Below are 12,883 nucleotides of genomic sequence, written 5' to 3' on the forward strand. Positions count from 1 at the left end.
CGACTGTCGAATCCAGACATCACCCGTGAGAGCAGTTCGTCGATGATTTCTCAGTCCCTAGGGGCCGTGTTAGCTGTCGAATCCATGCGTCACCCGTGACAGCAGTTCGTCGATGATTTCTCAGTCCCTAGGAGTGCTGTCGGCTATCGAATCCAGGCTTCACCCGTGACAGCAGTTCGTCGATGATTTCTCCGTCCCTAGGGGCCCTGTCGAATCCACTCGTCACCCGTGAGAGCAGTTCGTCGATGATTTCTCAGTCCCTAGGGGCGGTGTCGGCACTCGAATCCACGCGTCACCCGTGACAGCAGTTCGTTGATGATTTCTCAGTCCCTAGAGGCTGTATCGGCTGTCGAATCCACGCGTCACCCGTGAGAGGAGTAGATCTATGATTTCTCAGTCCCTAGGGGCGGTGTCGGCTGTCGAATCCACGCGTCACCCGTGAGAGGAGTAGATCTATGATTTCTCAGTCCCTAGGGGCGGTGTCGGCTGTCGAATCCACGCGTTACCCATGACAGGAGTACGTCGATGATTTATTCGTCCCTAGGGGCTGTGTCGGCTGTCGAATCCACGCGTCACCCGTGAGAGGAGTAGATCTATGATTTCTCAGTCCCTAGGGCGGTGTCGGCTGTCGAATCCATGCGTCACCCATGACAGGAGTACGTCGATGATTTATTCGTCCCTAGGGGCTGTGTCGGCTGTCGAATCCACGCGTCACCCGTGACTGCAGTTCGTCGATGATTACTCAGTCCCTAGGGGCGCTGTCGACTGTCGAATCCACGCGTCACCCGTGACAACATTTCGTCGATGATTTCTCCGTCCCTAGGGGCCCTGTCGAATCCACTCGTCACCCATGAGAGCAGTTCGTCGATGATTTCTCAGTCCCTAGGGGAGGTGTCGGCAGTCGAAACCACGCGTCACCCGTGACAGGAGTAGATCTATGATTTCTCCGTCCCTAGGGGCCGTGTCGGTGTCGAATCCACGCGTCACCCGTGACAGCAGTTCTTTGATGATTTCTCAGTCCCTAGAGGCTGTGTCGGCTATCGAATCCACGTGTCACCCGTGACAGGAGTAGCTCTATGATTTCTCAGTCCCTAGGGGCGGTGTCGGTTGTCGAATCCACGCATCACCCGTGACAGGAGTACGTCGATGATTTATTCGTCCCTAGGGGCTGTGTCGGCTGTCGAATCCACTCGTCACCCGTGACAGGAGTTCGTCGATGATTGCTCAGTCCCTAGGGACCGTGTCGACTGTCGAATCCACTCATCACCCGTGACAGCAGTTCGTCGATGATTTCTCAGTCCCTAGGGGCCCTGTCGGCTTTCGAATCCAGGCGTCACCCGTGACAGCAGTTGGTCGATGATTTCTCCGTCCCTAGGGGCCGTGTCGGTGTCGAATCCACTCGTCACCCTTGACAGCAGTTCGTCGATCAATCCTCAGTCCCTAGGGGCTGTGTCGGCTGTCGAATCCACGCGTCACCCGTGACAGCAGTTCCTTGATGATTTCTCCGTCCCTAGGAGTGCTGTCGGCTGTCGAATCCACTCGTCACCCGTGAGAGCATTTCGTCGATGATTTCTCAGTCCCTAGGGGCCGTGTCGGCTGTCGAATCCACGCGTCACCCGTGACAGCAGTTCGTCGATGATTTCTCTGTCCCTACGGGCCGTGTCGGCTGTCGAAGCCACTCGTCACCCCTTACAGCAGTTCGTCGATGATTTCTCAGTCCCTAGGGGCCGTGTCGGCTGTCGAATCCATGCGTCACCCGTGACAGCAGTTCGTCGATGATTACTCAGTCCCTAGGGGCGCTGTCGACTGTCGAATCCAGGAGTCACCTGTGACAGCATTTCGTCGATGATTTCTCCGTCCTTAGGGGCCTTGTCGAATCCACTCGTCACCCGTGAGAGCAGTTCGTCGATGATTTCTCAGTCCCTAGGGGCGGTGTCGGTTGTCGAAACCACGCGTCACCCGTGACAGCAGTTCGTTGATGATTTCTCAGTCCCTAGAGGCTGTGTCGGCTGTCGAATCCACGCGTCACCCGTGAGAGGAGTAGATCTATGATTTCTCAGTCCCTAGGGGCGGTGTCGGCTGTCGAATCCACGCGTCACCCGTGAGAGGAGTAGATCTATGATTTCTCAGTCCCTAGGGGCGGTGTCGGCTGTCGAATCCACGCGTCACCCATGACAGGAGTACGTCGATGATTTATTCGTCCCTAGGGGCTGTGTCGGCTGTCGAATCCACGCGTCACCCGTGACAGGAGTAGATCTATGATATCTCCGTCCCTAGGAGCCGTGTCGGTGTCGAATCCACGCGTCACCCGTGACAGCAGTTCGTTGATGATTTCTCAGTCCCTAGAGGCTGTGTCGGCTATCGAATCCACGTGTCACCCGTGACAGGAGTAGCTCTATGATTTCTCAGTCCCTAGGGGCGGTGTCGGCTGTCGAATCCACGCATCACCCGTGACAGGAGTACGTCGATGATTTATTCGTCCCTAGGGGCTGTGTCGGCTGTCGAATCCACTCGTCACCCGTGACAGGAGTTCGTCGATGATTGCTCAGTCCCTAGGGACCGTGTCGCCTGTCGAATCCACTCGTCACCCGTGACAGCAGTTCGTCATTGATTTCTCATTCCCTAGGGGCAGTGTTGGCTGTCGAATCCACTCGTCACCCGTGACAGGAGTACAACGATGATTTCTCTGTCCCCAGGGGCGGTGTCGGCTGTCGAATCCACGCGTCACCCATGACAGGAGTACGTCGATGATTTATTCGTCCCTAGGGGCTGTGTCGGCTGTCGAATCCACGCGTCACCCGTGACTGCAGTTCGTCGATGATTACTCAGTCCCTAGGGGCGCTGTCGACTGTCGAATCCAGGCGTCACCCGTGACAGCATTTCGTCGATGATTCCTCCGTCCCTAGGGGCCCTGTCGAATCCACTCGTCACCCATGAGAGCAGTTCGTCGATGATTTCTCAGTCCCTAGGGGAGGTGTCGGCTGTCGAAACCACGCGTCACCCGTGACAGGAGTAGATCTATGATTTCTCCGTCCCTAGGGGCCGTGTCGGTGTCGAATCCACGCGTCACCCGTGACAGCAGTTCGTTGATGATTTCTCAGTCCCTAGAGGCTGTGTCGGCTATCGAATCCACGTGTCACCCGTGAGAGGAGTAGATCTATGATTTCTCAGTCCCTAGGGGCGGTGTCGGCTGTCGAATCCACGCGTCACCCATGAAAGGAGTACGTCGATGATTTATTCGTCCCTAGGGGCTGTGTCGGCTGTCGAATCCACGCGTCACCCGTGATTGCAGTTCGTCGATGATTACTCAGTCCCTAGGGGCGCTGTCGACTGTCGAATCCAGGCGTCACCCGTGATAGCATTTCGTCGATGATTTCTCCGTCCCTAGGGGCCCTGTCGAATCCACTCGTCACCCATGAGAGCAGTTCGTCGATGATTTCTCAGTCCCTAGGGGCGGTGTCGGCTGTCGAAACCACGCGTCACCCGTGACAGGAGTAGATCTGTAACGACTCGGATTTCTAAGCCCGACAATAGTAAATTTTTTTTTTTATATATATATTTAATACACCTGGTGCCGGTAATCAAAGAACTTGAATCCTTACATCATCAAAATACAACCCATACAATCAACAGTTCATTCAAAAGCGAATCTTACACAAACACATAATATTAGTGTTGCATGATTTGAAATTCATATTAAAAATATATATACATGGACATGAGTTTGCATTCTTATACTACTAATAGCCATCACAAAATTTTAAACAAAAAGGGTCTAATAAAAGTTATACATTCAGTACATTGATCCCTACAAAATACATTGTGAGTTCGAATGCATCTACTTAATTCTTTGCAAAAGTAGGTTCCCATGTATCGGGTATCCTAGACATCTTGTTGGTGTGACGTCCCTGCAGCAGTACAAAACATTTAAGAGAAAACAAATACTTAATAATAATAATAATATTGGTAACTAACGGCCTAGCAATTAAATAAGCATTAACATTTATAATTTCTTCATGTATTTGATGTAACAATTAGTAGTACATATAGATACACAAGTTTTCAAATGCCATTCGCTGAAACTAGTCGTTTATTTGTCCCGGCTATCCATCCGGATTCCATAGCAATAGCTGCGTCACTGCCAATCCTAAAATCGGCAGCCGAAACTACATCGCTGCCGATCAAGGAATCGGCAGCGAAACTGGGTCGCTGCCGAATTCTGTATCGGCAGCGAAGACTGCATCGCTGCCGATCCAAAATCGGCAGCGAATACTGTGTCGCTGTCGATTTCTGTATCGGCAGCGGAAACTAGGTCGCTGCCGATTTCTGTATCGGCAGCGAATACTGTGTCGCTGCCGATCCAGAATCGGCAGCGGAACTGCGTCGCTGCCGATTTCTGTATCGGCAGCGGAAACTAGGTCGCTGCCGATTTCTGTATCGGCAGCGAATACTGTGTCGCTGCCGATCCAGAATCGGCAGCGGAACTGCGTCGCTGCCGATTTCTGTATCGGCAGCGGAAACTAGGTCGCTGCCGATTTCTATATCGGCAGCGAATACTGTGTCGCTGCCGATCCAGAATCGGCAGCGGAACTGCGTCGCTGCCGATCCACAATCGGCAGCGAAATCATCCCTTTTTAACCCGGCCATCCATTCGGACGCCATTAGCCGAAGCTAATCACTCTTTTGTCCCGGCCATCCGTTTGGATGCCATTAGCCGAAGCTAATCACTCTTTTGTCCCGGCCATCCGTTTGGATGCCATTAGCCGAAGCTAATCACTCTTTTGTCCCGGCCATCCATTCGGATGCCATTAGCCGAAGCTAATCACTCTTTGTCCCGGCCATCCGTTTGGATGCCATTAGCCGAAGCTAATCACTCTTTTATCAACAATTAAGCGTTCGACAATTTAATATCGGTTCTAACAATATGGTAGTACTCAAGTTAAAATGTTCTAAGGTTCAACGTATGAAAAAGAAAGGTGCAAGTCACCTACCTGTTCCACCTGTGGGTCGTTCCTGTCTTGATGATGGTCCAATCCCGACTGCACCACCTGAGACATCAATGGTCACAAATCAGCACAGTTGTATTTATTTTATTTTTGAATCACATTCATCATCACACTTATTTCAATAGTTCACATGTTCACATTAAAGTGTTCCCTATTTTACACCATCATATCATGAAATTGTTATTAGCATTTAAGTCATTCCTGCCTAGGAGGCTTATTGTAGGAATCGGCAGCGAGAACCGGTTCGCTGCGGGCTGCCCAATTCGGCAGCGAGAACTGGTTCGCTGCGGGCTGCCAGTTCGGCAGCGAGAACTGCACCGCTGTTGGCGCCACAGTTTCGCTGCACAACGCACAACTCGGCAGCGAATATCACTTCGCTGCAGGAGGTTCAGCTGCGGCAGCGAAACAGAATTTCGCTGCGCAACACACAACTCGGCAGCGAATGTTAATTCGCTGCAGGAGGTTCAGCTGCGGCAGCGAAACAGAATTTCGCTGCGCAACACACAACTAGGCAGCGAATCTTAATTCGCTGCAGCAGGTTCAGTTGCGGCAGCGAAACAGAATTTCGCTGCGCAACCCATAATCGGGAGCATCAATTTCAGCACAATCATCACAGTAGAACACCTTAATTCCAGCAACAAACATCACAGCAGAACACATTAATTCCAGCAACAACATCACAGCAGAACACATTAATTCCAGCAACAATCATCACAGCAGAACACATTAATTCCAGCAACAACATCACAGCAGAACACATTAATTCCAGCAACAATCATCACAGCAGAACACATTAATTCCAGCAACAACATCACAGCAGAACACATTAATTCCAGCAACAATCATCACAGCAGAACACATTAATTCCAGCAACAACATCACAGCAGAACACATTAATTCCCCCTAGTTAAAGCCGCCCCTCTACCATGATTTGTTAGATGTTCTGAAATTGACTTTATTTCACTTTTGTTTGCTTGTTCTCTTGGTTAATTTCAGCTTCCTTCACAGCTGGCTTAGGTCTTAGATCAATTCTTTTCTTAGGGTTTTTTTTTTCTTCTTTATTTTCGTTTTTGATCTTACGGGGGAGAGGAAGAGAGTTTCATGACCCATACCTTCTGAATTTAACTAAGTTTGAGGAAGGTTTGACACTATTCAGCTGCTGGTTCTCCTTCTTCTTCTTTTTTCTCTCACGTTTTTTTTTTTTTTTTTTTTTCCGGCTCTCCTTTGCCTCTCCTCTATGCAGCTGCCCACTCCTCTCTCAAGGTCTCATCTCTCCCTCACAAGTTCACAAAGTAATCTCTACTGGTCTGATTTACGTTTCTGTTGTGAAAGGGGAAGGGAAGAACGGCATGCAGCTGCTGGATTTGGAAGGAGATGGGTCATTCTCTCTCCCCTCTTTGTATTTATACTACCCATCCAATGAAATGGGTTGTTTGGGGGTTGGTTTAGGTGTGTCCTTATCCTTGTTTGGTTTATCTAAAACCAGTTTTACCCCTCCCTCCCAGCTCTGCGTCACTGTTCATTGAGAAATCGGCAGCGAAAACTGCATCGCTGCCGATTTGTGCATCGGCAGCAAAAACTGCATCGCTACCGATTTCTGCATCGGCAGCAAAAACTGTGTCGCTGCCGATCCAGAATCGGCAGCGGAACTGCGTCGCTGCCAATTCAGAATCGGCAGCGGAACTGTGTCGCTGCCGATTTCTGCATCAGCAGCGAAAACTGCATCCATCATCATCCCTCTCTCTCTAAATATATATATATATATATATATATATATATATATATATATATATATATATATATATATATATATTTTCCTTTGGGTGTTTACATATTCGTTGGCTGATTGAAGCAAAGGTCCGATTATCAGGTGAGTCCTCCAATTCTTTCATTTCACACATGCCTAGAACAGGTAAAAGCACTTTTGCAAAGAAACGTCGTGCAAAACGACTGAAAGTCTGTCACAAATGTGCCAGATGGACTTGCAATGCAACATGTCGTTCTTTAGGAATGGTATCTATAAACCGTGAAGATAAAATACAATTCATTAAGGATGGCCTGAGTAAGGGGTCTTTAGATAATCTTTTGTTGACCCTTGAGACGCATCCTAGTGGAGATGTGCATCGTGCAATTCATGATTTATGGCCCCATTTTCATAAAGAACATGATAGACTTAGTCTTGGGAATCTGACTAAAAAAGACCCTGTTTGCCAGTTTTTAAGAAAACTGGATGGGAAGCCTATCCCCGACCCATAGAGGGCGTTTAAGCCGTTCTTGGACGTAAAACCAAGGGAAGATGTGAGCCACAATCACAACTACCTGTACATATACATGCTTTTTTCAAAATAAATAAATAAATAAAGAGAGAGAGAGTGTGAGACTCCAGCTGGCCTACATATAGGTGGTATGATTGCATCTTCAATTTCTCTTCTATAAAATCTTCTCTTCCTTCCCCTCATTTCTACTCATCCCTTACATTAGACAGATATAGAAGCGTGTAGAAATGGCAGGTTCCTCAAGTTATCACATAAAAAATATTTGTGTTTTCGGTGGATCCAGTCTTGGGAAGGAAATAGCTTTTTTAGAAGCAGCAAATCATCTTGGTCAGGTACTAGCTGAGAGAAAGATTCATTTAGTGTATGGGGGAGGCAGCCTTGGGTTAATGGGGGGTGTGGCGATAGCTGCATTTTTAGGAGGTAGTCAAGTTTTGGGGGTCGTCCCTGAAGCTTTAACAAAAGGGGACATCATTGGAAGAACAATTGGAGAGGAACTACAGGTCTCCACAATGTTTGATCGAATGAATACAATGTTTAACCATGCTGATGCCTTCATTGCCTTACCAGGTGGTCTGGGCACATTGGAAGAGATCTTTCATATTTTCTCTTGGGCCCAACTTCACATTCACCATAAACCTATAGGTTTGCTCAATGTTAATGGTTTTTATGATACTTTGTTGTCTTTTCTTGATCAAGCTGTGGAACAGGAATTTCTAACATCTTCGGCACGACAAATCATAATCTCTGCTGCTACTGCTGAACAATTGATCGACAAACTACAATCTTTCACCCCTGTAATTGATCCTTCCATGAGTCGCATCAATTGGTCAACTACAGAAAGCCGTAAAAAGCTTAGATTGGATTTGAGCCTTCATTTGTGAATCCTTGTGTCTTTTGGTTTTATTTCTCACATAGTATTTTGTTCTGTTATTTTTTATATTTGAGTGTGTTTCAGGTTTGTCAGTGTTCGTTGTTTCAGGTGATGTCTTCTATACTCTATCTTTCTACCTTAGGACATTGAGGACAATGTCTCGTTTTGGTTGGGGGGAGAGGGTAGTAGTATTTTAGTTCGTGGATGATTTCTCTGTCCCTAGGGGCCGTGTCGGCTGTCGAATCCACGCCTCACCCGTGACAGCAGTTCGTCGATGATTTCTCTGTCCCTAGGGGCCGTGTCGGCTGTCGAATCCACGCGTCACCCGTGACAGTAGTTCGTTGATGATTTCTCAGTCCCTAGGGGCCCTGTCGGCTGTCGAATCCATGCGTCACCCGTGACTACAGTTCGTCGATGATTTCTCAGTCCCTAGGGGCCCTGTCGGCTGTCGATTCCACGCGTCACCCGTGACACCAGTTTGTCGATGATTTCTCAGTCCCTAGGGGCCGTGTCGACTGTCGAATCCACGCCTCACCAGTGACAGCAGTTCGTGGATGATTTCTCTGTCCCTAGGGGCCGTGTCGGCTGTCGAATCCACTCGTCACCTGTGAGAGCAGTTCCTCGATGATTTCCCATTCCCTAGGGGCGGTGTCGGCTCTTGAATCCACGCGTCACCCGTGACAGCAGTTCGTGGATGATTTCTCAGTCCCTAGAGGCTGTGTCGGCTGTCGAATCCACGCGTCACCCGTGACAGCAGTTCGTCGATGATTTCTCAGTCCCTAGGGGCCCTGTCGGCTGTCGATTCCACGCGTCACCCGTGACACCAGTTCGTCGATGATTTCTCAGTCCCTAGGGGCCGTGTCAGCAGTCGAATCCACGCGTCACCCGTGACAGCAGTTTGTCGATGATTTCTCAGTCCCTAGGGGCCCTGTCGGCTGTCGAATCCACGCGTCACCCGTGACAGCAGTTCGTCGATGATTTCTCAGTCCCTAGGGGCCCTGTCGGCTGTCGAATCCACGCGTCACCCGTGCAGCAGTTCGTCGATGATTTCTCAGTCCCTAGGGGCCCTGTCGGCTGTCGAATCCACGCGTCACCCGTGACTGCAGTTCGTCGTTGATTTCTCATTCCCTAGGGGCCGTGTCGGCTGTCGAATCCACTTGTCACCCGTGAGAGCAGTTCGTCGATGATTTCTCAGTCCCTAGGGGCCCTGTCGGCTGTCGAATCCACGCGTCACCCGTGACAGCAGTTCGTCGATGATTTCTCAGTCCCTAGGGGCCCTGTCAGCTGTCGAATCCACGCCTCACCCGTGACAGCACTTCGTCGATGATTTCTCAGTCCCTAGGGGCCCTGTCGGCTGTCGAATCCACGCATCACCCGTGCAGCAATTCGTCGATGATTTCTCAGTCCCTAGGGGCCCTGTCGGATGTCGAATCCACGCGTCAACCGTGACAGCAGTTCGTCGATGATTTCTTCGTCCCTAGGGGCCATGTCGGATGTCGAATCCACGCGTCACCCGTGACAGCATTTCATCGATGATTTCTCAATCCCTAGGGACGGTGTCGGCTGTCGAATCCACTCGTTACCCGTGAGAGCATTTCGTCGATGATTTCTAAGTGCCTAGAGGCCCTGTCGGCTGTCGAATCCAAGCATCACCCGTGACAGCAGTTTGTCGATGATTTCTCAGTCCCTAGTGGCGGTGTCGGCTCTCGAATCCACGCGTCCCCCGTGACAGCAGTTCGTGGATGATTTCTTTGTCCCTAGAGGCTGTGTCGGCTGTCGAATCCACGCGTCACCCGTGACAGCAGTTCGTCGATGATTTCTTAGTCCCAAGGGCGGTGTCGGCTGTCGAATCCATGCGTCACCCGTGACAGCAGTTCGTGGATGATTTCTCAGTCCATAGAGGCGGTGTCGGCTGACGAATCCACGTGTCACCCGTGACAGCAGTTCGTCGATCATTTCTCAATCCCCAGGGGCCCTGTCGGCTGTCGATTCCACGCGTCACCCGTGACAGGAGTACGTCGATGAATCCTCAGTCCCTGGGGCGGTGTCGGCTGTCGAATCCACTCGTCACCCGTGACAGCAGTTCGTGGATGATTTCTCAGTCCCTAGAGGCTGTGTCGGCTGTCGAATCCACGCGTCACCCGTGACAGCAGTTCATCGATGATTTCTCAGTCCCTAGGGCGGTGTCGGCTGTCGAATCCACGCGTCACCCGTGACAGCAGTTCGTGGATGATTTCTCAGTCCATAGAGGCTGTGTCCGCTCTCGAATCCACGCGTCACCCGTGACAGCAGTTCGTCGATCATTTCTCAGTCCCTAGGGGCCCTGTCGGCTGTCGATTCCAGGCATCACCCGTGACAGCAGTTCGTCGATGATTTCTCTGACCCTAGGGGCTGTGTCGGCTGTCGAATCCACGCGTCACCCGTGACAGCAGTTCGTCGATGATTTCTCATTCCCTAGGGGCCGTGTCGGTTGTCGAATCCACTGGTCACCCGTGACAGGAGTTCGTCGATGATTTCTCAGTCCCTAGGGGCCGTGTCGGCTGTCGAATCCACGCGTCACTCGTGACAGCAGTTCGTCGATGATTTCTCAGTCCCTAGGGGCCCTGTCGGTTGTCGAATCCACGCGTCACCCGTGACAGCAGTTCGTCGATGATTTCTCAGTCCCTAGGGGCCCTGTCGGTTGTCGAATCCAGGCATCACCCGTGACAGCAGTTCGTCGATGATTTCTCTGTCCCTAGGGGCTGTGTCAGCTGTCGAATCCACTCGTCACCCGTGAGAGCAGTTCGTCTATGATTTCTCAGTCCCTAGGGGCGGTTTCGGCTGTCGAATCCACTCGTCACCCGTGAGAGCATTTCGTCGATGATTTCTAAGTGCCTAGAGGCCCTGTCGGCTGTCGAATCCAAGCATCACCCGTGACAGCAGTTTGTCGATGATTTCTTAGTCCCTAGTGGCGGTGTCGGCTCTCGAATCCACGCGTCCCCCGTGACAGCAGTTCATGGATGATTTCTTTGTCCCTAGAGGCTGTGTCGGCTGTCGAATCCACGCGTCACCCGTGACAGCAGTTCGTCGATGATTTCTTAGTCCCAAGGGCGGTGTCGGCTGTCGAATCCATGCGTCACCCGTGACAGCAGTTCGTGGATGATTTCTCAGTCCATAGAGGCGGTGTCGGCTGACGAATCCACGTGTCACCCGTGACAGCAGTTCGTCGATCATTTCTCAATCCCAAGGGGCCCTGTCTGCTGTCGATTCCACGCGTCACCCGTGACAGGAGTACGTCGATGAATCCTCAGTCCCTGGGGCGGTGTCGGCTGTCGAATCCACTCGTCACCCGTGACAGCAGTTCGTGGATGATTTCTCAGTCCCTAGAGGCTGTGTCGGCTGTCGAATCCACGCGTCACCCGTGACAGCAGTTCATCGATGATTTCTCAGTCCCTAGGGCGGTGTCGGCTGTCGAATCCACGCGTCACCCGTGACAGCAGTTCGTGGATGATTTCTCAGTCCATAGAGGCTGTGTCGGCTCTCGAATCCACGCGTCACCCGTGACAGCAGTTCGTCGATCATTTCTCAGTCCCTAGGGGCCCTGTCGGCTGTCGATTCCAGGCATCACCCGTGACAGTAGTTCGTCGATGATTTCTCTGTCCCTAGGGGCTGTGTCGGCTGTCGAATCCACGCGTCACCCGTGACAGCAGTTCGTCGATGATTTCTCATTCCCTAGGGGCCGTGTCGGCTGTCGAATCCACTGGTCACCCGTGACAGGAGTTCGTCAATGATTTCTCAGTCCCTAGGGGCCGTGTCGGCTGTCGAATCCACGCGTCACTCGTGACAGTAGTTCGTCGATGATTTCTCAGTCCCTAGGGGCCCTGTCGGTTGTCGAATCCACGCGTCACCCGTGATAGCAGTTCGTCGATGATTTCTCAGTCCCTAGGGGCCCTGTCGGTTGTCGAATCCAGGCATCACCCGTGACAGCAGTTCGTCGATGATTTCTCTGTCCCTAGGGGCTGTGTCAGCTGTCGAATCCACTCGTCACCCGTGAGAGCAGTTCGTCTATGATTTCTCAGTCCCTAGGGGCGGTTTCGGCTGTCGAATCCACTCGTCACCTGTGAGAGCATTTCGTCTTTGATTTCTCAGTCCCTAGGGGCTGTGTTGGCTGTCGAATTCACGCGTCACCCGTAACAGGAGTACAACGATGATTTCTCTGTCCCTAGGGGCGGTGTCGGCTGTCGAATCCAGACATCACCCGTGACAGGAGTTCGTCGATGATTTCTCAGTCCCTAGGGGCCGTGTCGGCTGTCGAATCCACGCGTCACCCGTGACAGCAGTTCGTCGATGATTTCTCAGTCCCTAGGGGCCCTGTCGGTTGTCGAATCCATGCGTCACCCGTGACAGCAATTCGTCGATGATTTCTCCGTCCCTAGGGGCCTTGTCGAATCCACTCGTCACACGTGAGAGCAGTTCGTCGATGATTGCTGAGTCCCTAGGGGCTGTGTCGGCTGTCGAATCAACGCGTCACCCGTGAGAGCAGTTCGTCGATGATTTCTCAGTTTCTAGGGGCGGTGTTGGTTGTTGATTAGTACTTAAAAGTGCATTTTTATCAAGGTTTTATATCATCATTTTGCACTTAAAGTATCAATAACTCCTTAACTAAAGCATGTTTTATAATAACATATCTAATTATATAAGATACCTTTAATTTATGGTAAATGTTCATCTTAAATGCAGGCCTATCACAT

Source organism: Populus nigra, chromosome 4, assembly GCF_951802175.1.
Source record: "Populus nigra chromosome 4, ddPopNigr1.1, whole genome shotgun sequence".
NCBI classification, from domain to species: domain Eukaryota; kingdom Viridiplantae; phylum Streptophyta; class Magnoliopsida; order Malpighiales; family Salicaceae; genus Populus; species Populus nigra.